This window comes from Apostichopus japonicus, chromosome 16 (genome assembly GCF_037975245.1).
Source record: "Apostichopus japonicus isolate 1M-3 chromosome 16, ASM3797524v1, whole genome shotgun sequence".
Taxonomy (NCBI): domain Eukaryota; kingdom Metazoa; phylum Echinodermata; class Holothuroidea; order Aspidochirotida; family Stichopodidae; genus Apostichopus; species Apostichopus japonicus.
Genome location: NC_092576.1, coordinates 27,873,817 through 27,886,057, shown reverse-complemented (window position 1 = coordinate 27,886,057; position 12,241 = coordinate 27,873,817). Strand labels below are relative to the sequence as shown.

The 12,241-nt window shown below is 39.3% G+C and overlaps 1 protein-coding gene across 2 annotated transcripts in view; it reads right to left on the bottom strand.

Moving 5' to 3' along the window:
- The window catches only part of LOC139983753 (uncharacterized), a 118,221-nt gene that overhangs the window by 26,956 nt on the left and 79,024 nt on the right, over window positions 1–12,241 (bottom strand). For both annotated transcript variants that reach the window (XM_071997505.1, XM_071997504.1), the window contains one exon: window positions 307–371. The gene's annotated coding sequence lies outside the window, so the exon portion shown is untranslated. The remainder of the gene's footprint in view (window positions 1–306; window positions 372–12,241) is intronic.

The following is a 12,241-nucleotide window of genomic DNA, read 5'->3' as shown; positions in this document are numbered from 1 at the left end:
TAATGGATTTTATTATTATTAGTATCATTAATTTATTATTATTATTATTATTATTGAGTTGTGCCTTGCAGCACGGAAATCACCTCCGACCGCTTCAAATAACAGAGGGTGCCCTCATATATCTTTAAATGGGTCACTCGCTCGTCAAAACTCAAGCGTTTATGAAACACAATCTGAACACAAAATGTTTTTTTTTTTTACTTTTTACAATCTGAAATTTCTTTTTCAATTTTAAGTTAGGAGCAGCCCATGAATTAGTAGCACAGCTAGAGAAAAGTTAAGTAAAAAAAAAATGAAATATCTTACAGAGAAAAGATTTCCAAACGCCACGCTCTTCTGTGAGACCCAAGGAGGAGTAGCCTTCGATGTGTCTAATAAAAAAAACGAAGAAATAAGGTAAATTATGTTAGAATTACCATTATACAGCTAAAACCTAAACAAATATGATATGACGCGCTAGTACAATTCGTTTCTCATATTTGTCTTAAGAGATAACGACGAAAAAACAATTCGGATATTTTTTCTATATACCTTCTTCATTTTTTTTTTTTCTTATTCTTTTTTTTTTCAAATCCCGCAAATTCCTTTCAACTCATTCTGCTCCGAGCTTTTTTACTTGAAAATCATACTCTGCGTTCCAACATTTCACCTTTTTTCAAAACCTACGATAGGAAAATGTTCCTGCAGATCTGGCTTGTGATTATTTCTTTTTTTTTTCTTATGATTACATTCGAAAATATGCAGGCAACGACAGTTTGGTATATAATTATATATATTTTTTAATGCAAAACATTTTACTCGCTTATAAGCCAGCTATTAAATACTTATGCCTTTTTGGGGGGGGGGAGGGGGATGGGGGGGGCTTGTTCAGACCTGCTGCAAGGGTAAGGAAAAACTAGTTGCTGTACTCAAATCAAATTGTAATAAAATTTTACCACAGGAATGGTCCTAAGAGGAAGGAGGAGTCAGGGCCCGGATGGATGGTAGCCTCATACTCTGTCTAAGATTTGATCAATTCTGATGTAAATTACGTACATATCGTGCTCTTTGCATATATATGTGTATATATATGTGTATCTATATGTGTATCTATATGTAAATACATGTGCATATATATGTGTACTCATTTTACAATTTTAAATTAATCCAAGACATACACAGTGAAGCCCCCCTATCAAGACAGCTTCATTTTCACGTGTTTATTGATATCATACAAGTGACTATTGATTCTAATATTGATTTAACATTGCACACCGCCCCAGAAAACCAGACTTTTAAGCATGATCACATCGAAATCCTACGATATCCTTCGAGCAAAAGACAGCGCAACCAGAACTGCAGCCTGCAAATCTGCCGGTTTGTACGACCGTGGGCGATGCAATTTTAATGTTTAATTTAATGATCGCCCAGCAGAGGAGAGGTTTTCTTAAAATTCACTAATACAACAGTCTCTGATAACCCGGCGATATATTTGCACGGTCAAACCCACTGAGGGCAGTAGTCCGATAAAACTTGAAGCAAATTGTATATAAGGTTAAAATGTGGGTCAATTACTGATGACTTTTGAACTTGAAACAATACAGTGGACGTAGTTTTATAAAGATTTGATGGGCTGCCTCTCCTACAAAAATATTAAAATTAAAAATTAAAAAATTAAAAAATAATTAAGTTAAATTAAAAAAATTAAATTAAAAATTTAAAAAAAAAAAACAATAGGCTCTAGGCATCAGGAACACCTCTGAGTAGAGTGAACATTTTAAGTCTACCAATGACTTGAAAAAAAGCCAAACTGCTGCTTGATGATGACTTAGCTTCTACAGAACTTAACATCGATCACAAAACCCGTCATTTTTGTTCTCCACTGTCGTTGCTCGTCAACGACGACAGATGAAGTGTCCCATAGAAATGAAAAGCGAAAGCGTTCCTCGCCAGGGACGTCCCCCATCGACAATGAAATGCTATACATATACACAGCTTCAATGAAAATCTAGCTGTTAAAAGCCTGATCTATTTAATTCTAGTGCCATCGAAACGAGCAACAGGTACTCCAGTGGCAAGCAATAGCCACTACTTGAAAGCCTTCTACTGTGGGTATAAAGCAGTACAAACGGCTTAGGCCGTGGCTAACGAGGGACTGCTTGAAATACAGATGTCACAGCGTCCAAATTTACTGAGTTAACTTGAGTTTCCTTCAAATGAGAACATGGAATGAACGCAGAATGTCTGCACAAGGGTACTGTTTATTCCTGTAACTACGCATTAGCACTTCATGTATGCCACTATAAGTCAAGAACCTTTGTGACCGTCATTACAAACACCGACAACACATGTCTGCAAACATGCATATGTATATTATACAACACATGTCTGCAAACATGCATATGTATATTATACAACACATGTCTGCAAACATGCATATGTATATTATACAACACATGTCTGCAAACATGCATACGTATATTATACAACACATGTCTGCAAACATGCATATGTATATTATACAACACATGTCTGCAAACATGCATATGTATATTATACAACACATGTCTGCAAACATGCATATGTATATTATACAACACATGTCTGCAAACATGCATATGCATATGTATACATCAACACGTCATGTCTGCAAACATGCATATGTATATTATACAACACATGTCTGCAAACATGCATATGTATATTATACAACACATGTCTGCAAACATGCATATGTATATTATACAACACATGTCTGCAAACATGCATATGTATATTATACAACACATGTCTGCAAACATGCATATGCATATGTATACATCAACACGTCATGTCTGCATAGATCTACTTAGACAACACCTTTTGTCTTCAACTAAACATTTCTTGTCTACATCTGTAAGTGAACACTTCATGTCTGCAACCATGTACACATCAACAGGGCATGCCTGACTGTTTTCATCAACACGTCATGTCTGCAATTAAATACTACACAGCAAACACTATACATACACTTCATGTCTGTGACAACACAATTATCAACACACTTCATGTGTGCCACAATACCTCAACACTTCATGTCTGTGACAACACAATTATCAACACACTTCATGTGTGCCACAATACCTCAACACTTCATGTCTGTGACAACACAATTATCAACACACTTCATGTGTGCCACAATACCTCAATGTCACTTCATGTCTGTGACAACACAATTACCAACACACTTCATGTGTGCCACAATACCTCAATGTCACTTCATGTCTGTGACAACACAATTATCAACACACTTCATGTGTGCCACAATACCTCAACACTTCATTATCTGCCACTGTAAATTGACCAATTTACAACTACAACTATATCTGCAGGTACACGTCCTACAGTTCATATGCAGCTTGCTTCATTCTCAACTAAGGAAAGCTATTCGCTGAGCTTAATAACCTGACCACTTGTGTGAGTACCCTTCCTTCAAACAGCATACAACACCAGTTGATAACTTATCAATACATGTACTGTATGTATATATGTATGTATGTATGCATGTATGTAAAGCCAGCTCATCAAGTCAGGATTATACACATACACCAAGACAGACATAACCCACAAAGCATGCAAGCCTGTCTGTCTGTCAGTCTGTCACTCTGTCTATAACATTTACCTTAAATTCCTATCCATCCCGGAGACCAAACCGATTCCACCAATTTCAACGACCTCACTCCTGATACTGACACCTCCTAAACAAGGCTGACAATGGGCAGGACTTTGACAACAGGCGATTAATTCGCTTTCTTGAAAACCGTTTGATTGTCCTGTTTGTGCAGGGGTTCAGCTCAACCATCAGAATTTTCCACCCTTGATTTGCTGCTAACAATGCTTCACATAGATGAAGGTGTTCTACTTTAATAGCTGTTTAAACAACCTTGGGTTTTGGTTTGGAGACTTGTTGCAGTGATCTTTTTACACACAACTTGTCCTGAATAGAGCCAGCCAACGAATTCCAAAATGGGCAACAACAGAAAAAGGGGAAATGCAGCATTGCCATCATAGTTACACATGTACGGAATATTGAAGATCTGTAGTAAATAGAATGTACACACTTACATGCACACATATATATATATATATATATATATATATATATATATTTATTCAAAGTATCTCTTTCAAGATCCGGCTTTAGGAATCACAAATGATTTTCGAGTTGGTTAGCATCATGTTTGATCTCTAGAGTAAGGCAAAATATGTCACCAAATAAACAGCACTAGTATTGTTCGATACAGGTGTCATACCGGTTTCGAACCTCTGGACACACAATCAGCGTCCATAGCCTAGTTGGTAGGCAAGCAGAGAAGAGCCATATTTATGAAAATTAATATGATGGATGTGCTACGACAGATGTACAGATGAAATTATGAAAGATTATTAAAAAATTGGATACTCAACCAGACCTTCCCCCTGTAATATTAGAAAACATATATATGTATATATATATATATATATATATATATATATATATATATATACATATATATATATATATATATATATATACATATATATATATATATATATATATATATATAGATATACATATATATCACACTTTCACAGTCAGAAGAATCGATCTGTGCAGGCCACTACATTCCCTTTCAAACTCTTACAATCTCTCATCAATCAAAAATTAAATGCATCCTTTTTTTCTCTCACTTCTCTGTATCTTCATCTCTATCTCATTCTTCAATATATATATGTCTATATATGAATGCATATTTGAACGGTGAACGAGACGGCAAATCAAAACCAACGTGTCTAAATTGACGGCTCTTGATGCGGGCGAGGGAATGGGGGAGGAAAGAGGAAACTGTAACAGACGCCGATTAAACCGTGACAGACGCAAAGTACGTTAATATCTTCTCGACAGTTTTTCAAACGCTTTTATTCCGAAGAATTCTGCCCTCGCTGTCAGCCTCTGTGTTAGCAGACTTAACCACAAAGAATGTTTGCCAATTAATCTGATGGGGTTAGGAAGTCCCTCCCAAAAAACAAACCAAAACAAAAATCGCTCCCAGATACGGAAAGGGGACCGAAACTGTTGTCTCGAAGGGCAGAAACATTGTCCTAACTCCCTCGGGCTTTTTACAGCCTGACGAGAAATGTTGGGGGTGGATGGATTGATTTTGTCATGCAGTACTAAGTACTGTATATAAATCTTATACATAATATTGCACATATGAATGCTTGATAATATCCACAGTTTTAACTGTAAACAAACTTATAACACAGTGTAGGAGTAGATTGTTATATTCACTGACACTAGATGTTGTGCTATAGATGACCTTTGACCCCAAGGGGTTCAGCTGGCTGTGTAGTGCACTGATGTTAATTAAATACTAATGGTTGTAAGCTAGGGGGGTAGATCAAAGTGAAGAGTTAATATATTAATATATCAAATAATTACGAAATAAACGACATATAATATTTTCCTATATCAAATATTACATACGTTATGGAATAAATTATATATATTTCGATACCCACCGCTCCCTTCGGTCTCATATCCGACATGAACTGACTCTTTTATCGCGGGGCGAGACGGGGAAATCGTTGTAGCATGGTATGTGTTAACCGCCATCACGTGTCACATGCCGCGCATAAATTATAATACGTCATGAATTTCCCCAACACCTCCGCAAACCTACGGCACACCGTGCAAAGCAGTCGTTTTCTACTTTTTCGAGAAAAAAAATAAAAAATTTGCTTTGCCATTTGCTGGTAGGAGATTTATCTATCAGCAACTTGTACAAGCGTAAATATATGCCAACAGGCAAACAACCCAACGCAAATTATACGAGAGCTCGCACATTATTTTTTTAAAAAATCATGTTTTTAACAGACGTTTCTAGCATCCCCACGGCTGCAAGTTTTAACAGGTATGTTGTCTTGAAGGTTAGCGACAAAGTCGAGCATGTTCTGTGCATGTCGTGGACGCTTATAGAAAACCTGTTGAGTGAGTGAACGAGTACTGTCATTTCAGTTAGTATTTCTACACAAACTTTTTCGTGTTTTTTTCTTCTTTCAGAAATGACCTGTTATAGATCAGAGGCTCGATCAATCAAAGTGGCTGAACCTCTCAGTCTACCACTGGACAGGCAGTGAAGTAACTCGGCACAACTCGAGAGGAAAGACAAGTTTTTTTTTAATGTTTTCCGTTTAAGAAATGCTCCCAAGATGCATTAATTAGAAATTAATTAGAAATTTAGAAATTATTGTCAAGGGCAGTGACACTGTTGGGTGTCTACATCTGTGGGTGTTCCGAAGTCAAGTTTAGAATATTTTGGGAGGGAAATAGTCAATAAAACCAAATGGTGGATTACATCAACCTACAGTCAGAATTGAATGGATCCACTTAATTTACTATTGTCCTCTGTATTACCTATTATCTCCAGTAATCTTAAAAATGGCATTGTTCCTCAGCTATTATTTGAGTGATATCAATCTCTGTGGAAAACACATAGGTTTACATCATGAATGCTAGATCCTGAAAACACATTTAGTTTACTTCATGAATGCCAGATTCTGAAAACACATAGGTTTACTTCACGAATGGTAGATTGTACCGTTTACATATTGATGCAATACTTATCGTTTATTTCATTAACGAACTTAATAATTCCTTTTGTTTTACTTTTTTGCAAAAGTGTATCATCATTCCTGCCATGCTTTATAGTAGCTACAATAACCAAAGTTCCACAATACAGTGTGATACATGTGTTGCACTGAAAAATTTGAGGGTGTATTCTTAATTTAATTTTTTTTTTTCCCTTCACAAATGTCATTTCGTAAGATATTTTTGTCCAAAATATATGAAAAACCAAATTTGCAAATAATTTTAACATTCAACCCTTTAATACTTTTAGGATTATGACAAAATCCATCTTGTGCATTAAACTGGCGTCAGAACTTTTCAGAGACTATTTATTTCCTGGTAGCAATAAAAATGAGTAACAGTAATTTGCTTCATTGCTGATTCACTGGAGCTTACACCCACTACATAAACAAAACAGAACACGAATCGGGGGAACTGTGTGTACATTGGCGCATTTCCGTCCAGGGGTTTCCTCCGGGAAACCGATGTTATTTTTTGAGGTCCCCGTGCGTTCTCAGATTTTTACGGGACGGCACGCGTGCCTCCAAAACTACTGGGGAACTGAACACTGCAGGATTCTCGTCTGCTGAGTTTACACACTTTCACTTTTCCTCTTTTCGTGAGGAGTAGAATCCAACCCAAATGTTCGCAAGATCGTCAAATGAGCCTCCGTCCGATTTCCCTGGGGGGACCGGGGGAGGGAGGAAGGGGAAGGGATGATCCAATGTGTTTTTTCCGAATGTACTGTACCATTCGGGAAGTATACACGGTCTATGCATTCTACACAGTGATCTGTAATATCCATTTAATAGGTCAGGTAGATGAGGAAAATGCATAACTTTACTGAGACATAACTATACCGGAGACAAAACTCTACTGGAGACACACAACTCTACCAGAGACAAAACTCTACCGGGGACATAAACTTTAGCGGTGACAAAACTCTACTTGGGACATAAACTTTACCGGAGACAAAACTCTACCGGGCACAAAACTCTACAGGAGACATAAACTTTACCGGAGACAAAACTCTACCGTGGACATAAACTTTACCGGGGACATAAACTTTACTGGGGACATAACTTTACCGGAGGAAAACAAGAAAAATGAAGAGGATCTATTCTCAATTCTAACAATAGGTTTGGTCCACTGGAATCATTTCATCATATTACTATTTAATCACAGCCCCAGGACCACAAACATTTTTTTTTTTTTTTAAAAACCATCAATTTTGTCAGAGGAAAGGGTAAAAAAGGATAAATTCTCGTTTCCTAGATATACAAATGAGACATAACGTTGTCCGGCTGATTGACTACATTTTACGGTAGTTTCGAGCCAAACTCGTTGACGGAATCGACTCAAACGCACGCATTAATCGATACATATCAACACTCTCTGCAAGGTCACCAATTTTTTCATTAGACAGAATCAATCCCTCTGTCTTCCATGTTTTGCCACAGAGGAAAACAACAAATGCTTTGACCGTTTTTTTTTTCATTCGTCCTTCTCTCCGTAAATTTCACTGGACTCTGCGACTCTTGACCCCGTGTGTTTAAAACTGTAAACACCGGTGATGAGATCTGTCCATTTCGCAAATTACAATTCTATAATAGCTGCACACCTATTGAAAGTTAGGTGGGATTTGTATATAAACAACAACAGTCCATGCTTGCTAACGTCATCTCGGCAAAGCATTATATAAACTGCCTCTCTTTGTGGCAAGCTCTGTCGCCATGGTTACCAGGACACAATTGATGATGTCAGCCATAGGAGAGTTTCTTTCTTTTCTTCTTTCCTTTTTTTCCTTTTTTTATTTTTTTATATTTTTATGTTTTTCAGTTTTATCTTTGCAGAAATGGAATGAGAAAATTGTCCATGACTGTGGAAAGACATTCTGTAACTGATAAAGTTGTCTACAGCAAAAAATATATATACAGCAACAGGACAGAAAAATACAATTTCTGCTCTTTTTTCCCGTTTTCTCTCTTGCTTTTCTTGTTTTTTTCTTGTTTCTTCTTCTTGTTTCCTCTCAAATTCTAAACATCCCTTAATTCATTTTACTAGGATTGCAGATAATTACGGACATTTTTCTGTAGAAAAATAACTGGGTCAGATGGAAATGCACTCAATACACCTAAATCACCGGTTATTTATTGTTTGTTCTGGACGTTGACTGTGTCATTTCAATGTCAGTCATATTGGCCATTTGCTGTGGATTCAACCAAATGCACTTTCCCTGGATGAGTTTGGTTATCTTCACTATCAAAGTACTGTATTTATGTAGGCCGCATGATTCATACAACTGGTAAGAGATATGGTGTGCTAGGCTAGGTGATGCAACATATACACACCAGACACACAGGCTAATTTCTTCCAAACCCCATACAAGATGGATGGTAGCCACGTAGGAGGCAAGAAGAAGCAATTTCCCGGTCCAGACTATTGCTGAAAATCAACGATAGACCAGGCGATCTTTTGCACGTCCTTCCTGACGAGTGGTCACAAGAAGTAGAAAAAGGCGGGACATACATGGTAGCCACTCCCCACATTCAAGACTTGATCGTGATTGGTGCGTAGTCATAGGAGATACTGCATATTCATACAGGGTATAGAAAGTGCATTCAAATTCTCGAATTATAACTTTACTTTGTTACAAATTTGTCACAGACCTATGTATGATCCACGAAGTTGTTGTTAATGCATCTCCCCCCTCCAGTATTTGCAAACGAAATGCTTATTTTTCAACGGGAATGTAAGGGAATAGTTGAAAATTTGTTGCCATGTACCCAAAACAATTCCATCTATTAAACAAAAAATATATATATGTGATAGTTTGTCTGGCCAGCTTATAGTCTGTCACATTCTAAACCTACTCTCGGTCAAACTGGGATCCCGAAAATGATCTACAGGTAGACATCGACAGCCATTTTATTTTTTTTATTAGTATTTTTTTTCATTCCCCGCCCCCCTTCTTTTCCCTTTTTCATTAACTAACAATTACAAGCCTGAAGTAAAAAACTTTATATGGAATGATTTTCACCTAAATTACAGAACAATGAATTATCTTCATTTACTACCAATTATTATAATTTCCTATGGACACAACAACACATACACACAAATCAGACAAAGAAGAGATTACACAACTAAATATAAAATTATGAATTACGTCAACTAGACCTGCAATTGTTTTGTTTTTTTTTGGTCAGAAGGTAAAAAGTGGCAGTTGCATTTTTTGCTGCCAATAGACACTAAGAATATAAGAATAAAAGAATATAAACAAATCATTAGTCTGTTCACGAACGTCTGTCAAGTATCGGCATGATTCCCTTTACCTAACGTAACATAAGCCCTGTATCACTGCTTATTAATCAGCAAATGTGTTTGGAATGCTCTTATTAATCTGTATTAAAGTAAATGATCTATGTTGTAATTCAGGGAAATGCCATATATTGATCAATTTTTAGCCCTTTTTTTTCCTTTTTTTTTTATGCATGCAAGTCGCTAAAGTTTTAAAACTCTAGGCCTGGCTAGGCCCTCTCAGCCCCTCTAAGCCCCTCTTGAATCTAGCATTCATCAAACTGACTGCAGTCCGCACAAGGACGAACGGTACTGTACCTCCGAGCGCTTTACGAAATACAGGGGAGTCGTTAATTCTATACTACGTCCGAACGGTAAGCAACCGACCCTACGTCTTTACGGTAAAATAATAATAATAACATTACAAGACAGAGAACGGGAATGTACAAAGAGGATGTACCCCACCGCTACGGAATGTTTAATAATTCTACGCATACTATCTGTTGGAATTAAAATCATACAACCACAATATCGGAGACTCAATTTTCCACGCATAGAATTTGTTCCGACAGTGTACACAACACACACACAGACACACAGCCACACGCACACTGGCATCTACAGATTGCCTAGTTATTACTCAAAGCTTTTTAATTGAGAAACGCTCTCGTCCTGGCATCCAGCCCAAAAAACCTCGCAAAAAAAAATTAAACGCATTAACTCACCGAGGAGAAAACAAACACGGAATCCCATCGTCGAAGCCAGGCGAATCCCCCCAAAATGATTTTTTTTTTTTTTTTTTTTTTTGCGCGATAAGCGACAAGTTGCGGTAATTCTTGAAGCAGGTCTAAGCTAATGAGGTCTACCTTGAGGTGGTGGTGGATGGCGGAGAGGAGAAGAGAGGAATGGAAAATTCTCTCCTCGATGGAGACGAACGTCGTCGCTGATCAGTTAATGAATACTGGATTTCAATATCCGAGTTGACTTTAATGGGTAGAGATCGCTTCACGTTTTTACAATCAAGATTGACAACAGTGGTGGTGATAGGAGATAGTTATACATCGGCAGAACGGCTTAAGACCGATCTCCTTCTGGATGGGATTCTCCCACCCCGCCCGCCCACCCCCCCCCACCCGTAAATTCCCCAAACCTTAACCGGTTTGTGAATTAACGAGCGACGTACTCACCTCATATAACCTATGCATTACCGTATTAACCTCGCTCTAGCATCTGGCAATTTGTCTGTATGTGAGTGTGGCCATCTCCCTTCCGTAATTTCCAGGCCGCAATGGTGCGGCACCGGACGGAGAAGGGGGAGAGGATCGACCAAGGGGCGGAAACCCCGAGGATACAACCAAAAACATTCTCACCTGAAGAGGCCCTAGGTGGGCTGTGGTGGGTGACAGGTGGGTCCTGAGTGGGCCCGAAGTGGGTCCAGAGTGGGTCGTCGGTGGGTGTAGGCGGGACCCCACGACATCCCTCGAAAATTCCTGGGGGGAAAGGCCGTCACATGGTCATATCTGTGTGGCCAGTTCCCCTAGTATCCGAGGAGGGTATCCGACGTGGTTGTATGGTTCCGTCCGCGAGGTCCCCCATAGTGGGGAGGCGGGTCGGGATGTTATATGAGGTGAGTACGTCGCTCGTTAATTCACAAACCGGTTAAGGTTTGGGGAATTCACAGCGCGTACTCCCTCACCTCATATAACCTATGCATTTGTGACACAGGAGCCCTGGCGGTGGGTCGAGGATCTCGCGGGCGGCGGACCTAGGGCCGCTCGGGCAAAATCCCCTTCCGTGGCAGGGGTGTTTGTGAGATAACAGGCGACAAAGGAAGACGGGGTCTTCCAGGCCGCCGCCTTCATAATATCTTCCAGGGGAACCCCCCGGAACCACGCCCTGGACGTGGCGTGGCCTCGGACGTCGTGCGCCCGGACGGGTTCCCCAGGCTGGGTGTGGGCACGTATTAAGTCGGCCATCCACCATGAAATGGTGTCCTTTGAGGCCGGGGTGTAAGGCGACCGCGGTAAAATGAAGAGCCTGTCCGAGGTACGTAGCTGTTTGGTCCTCTCTATGTACCACTTAAGGGCTCGGACAGGGCACCAGCGCTTGTCTTCCGTGATTGACGAGGCTTGTGACAGACTCGGTAGGAAGATCTCGTTCGGGGTAAAGGTTACTGATTGGTTCTTTGGGAGGAAGTGAGGGTCAGGTAGTAATCTGACTCCTCCTGGTTCAAACCTCGTGAACCCCCGTTGGAGGGTGAGCGCGTGGAGACAGCTTCTGCGCCTGGCAGAGGCGGCCGCGATCAGAAACAGA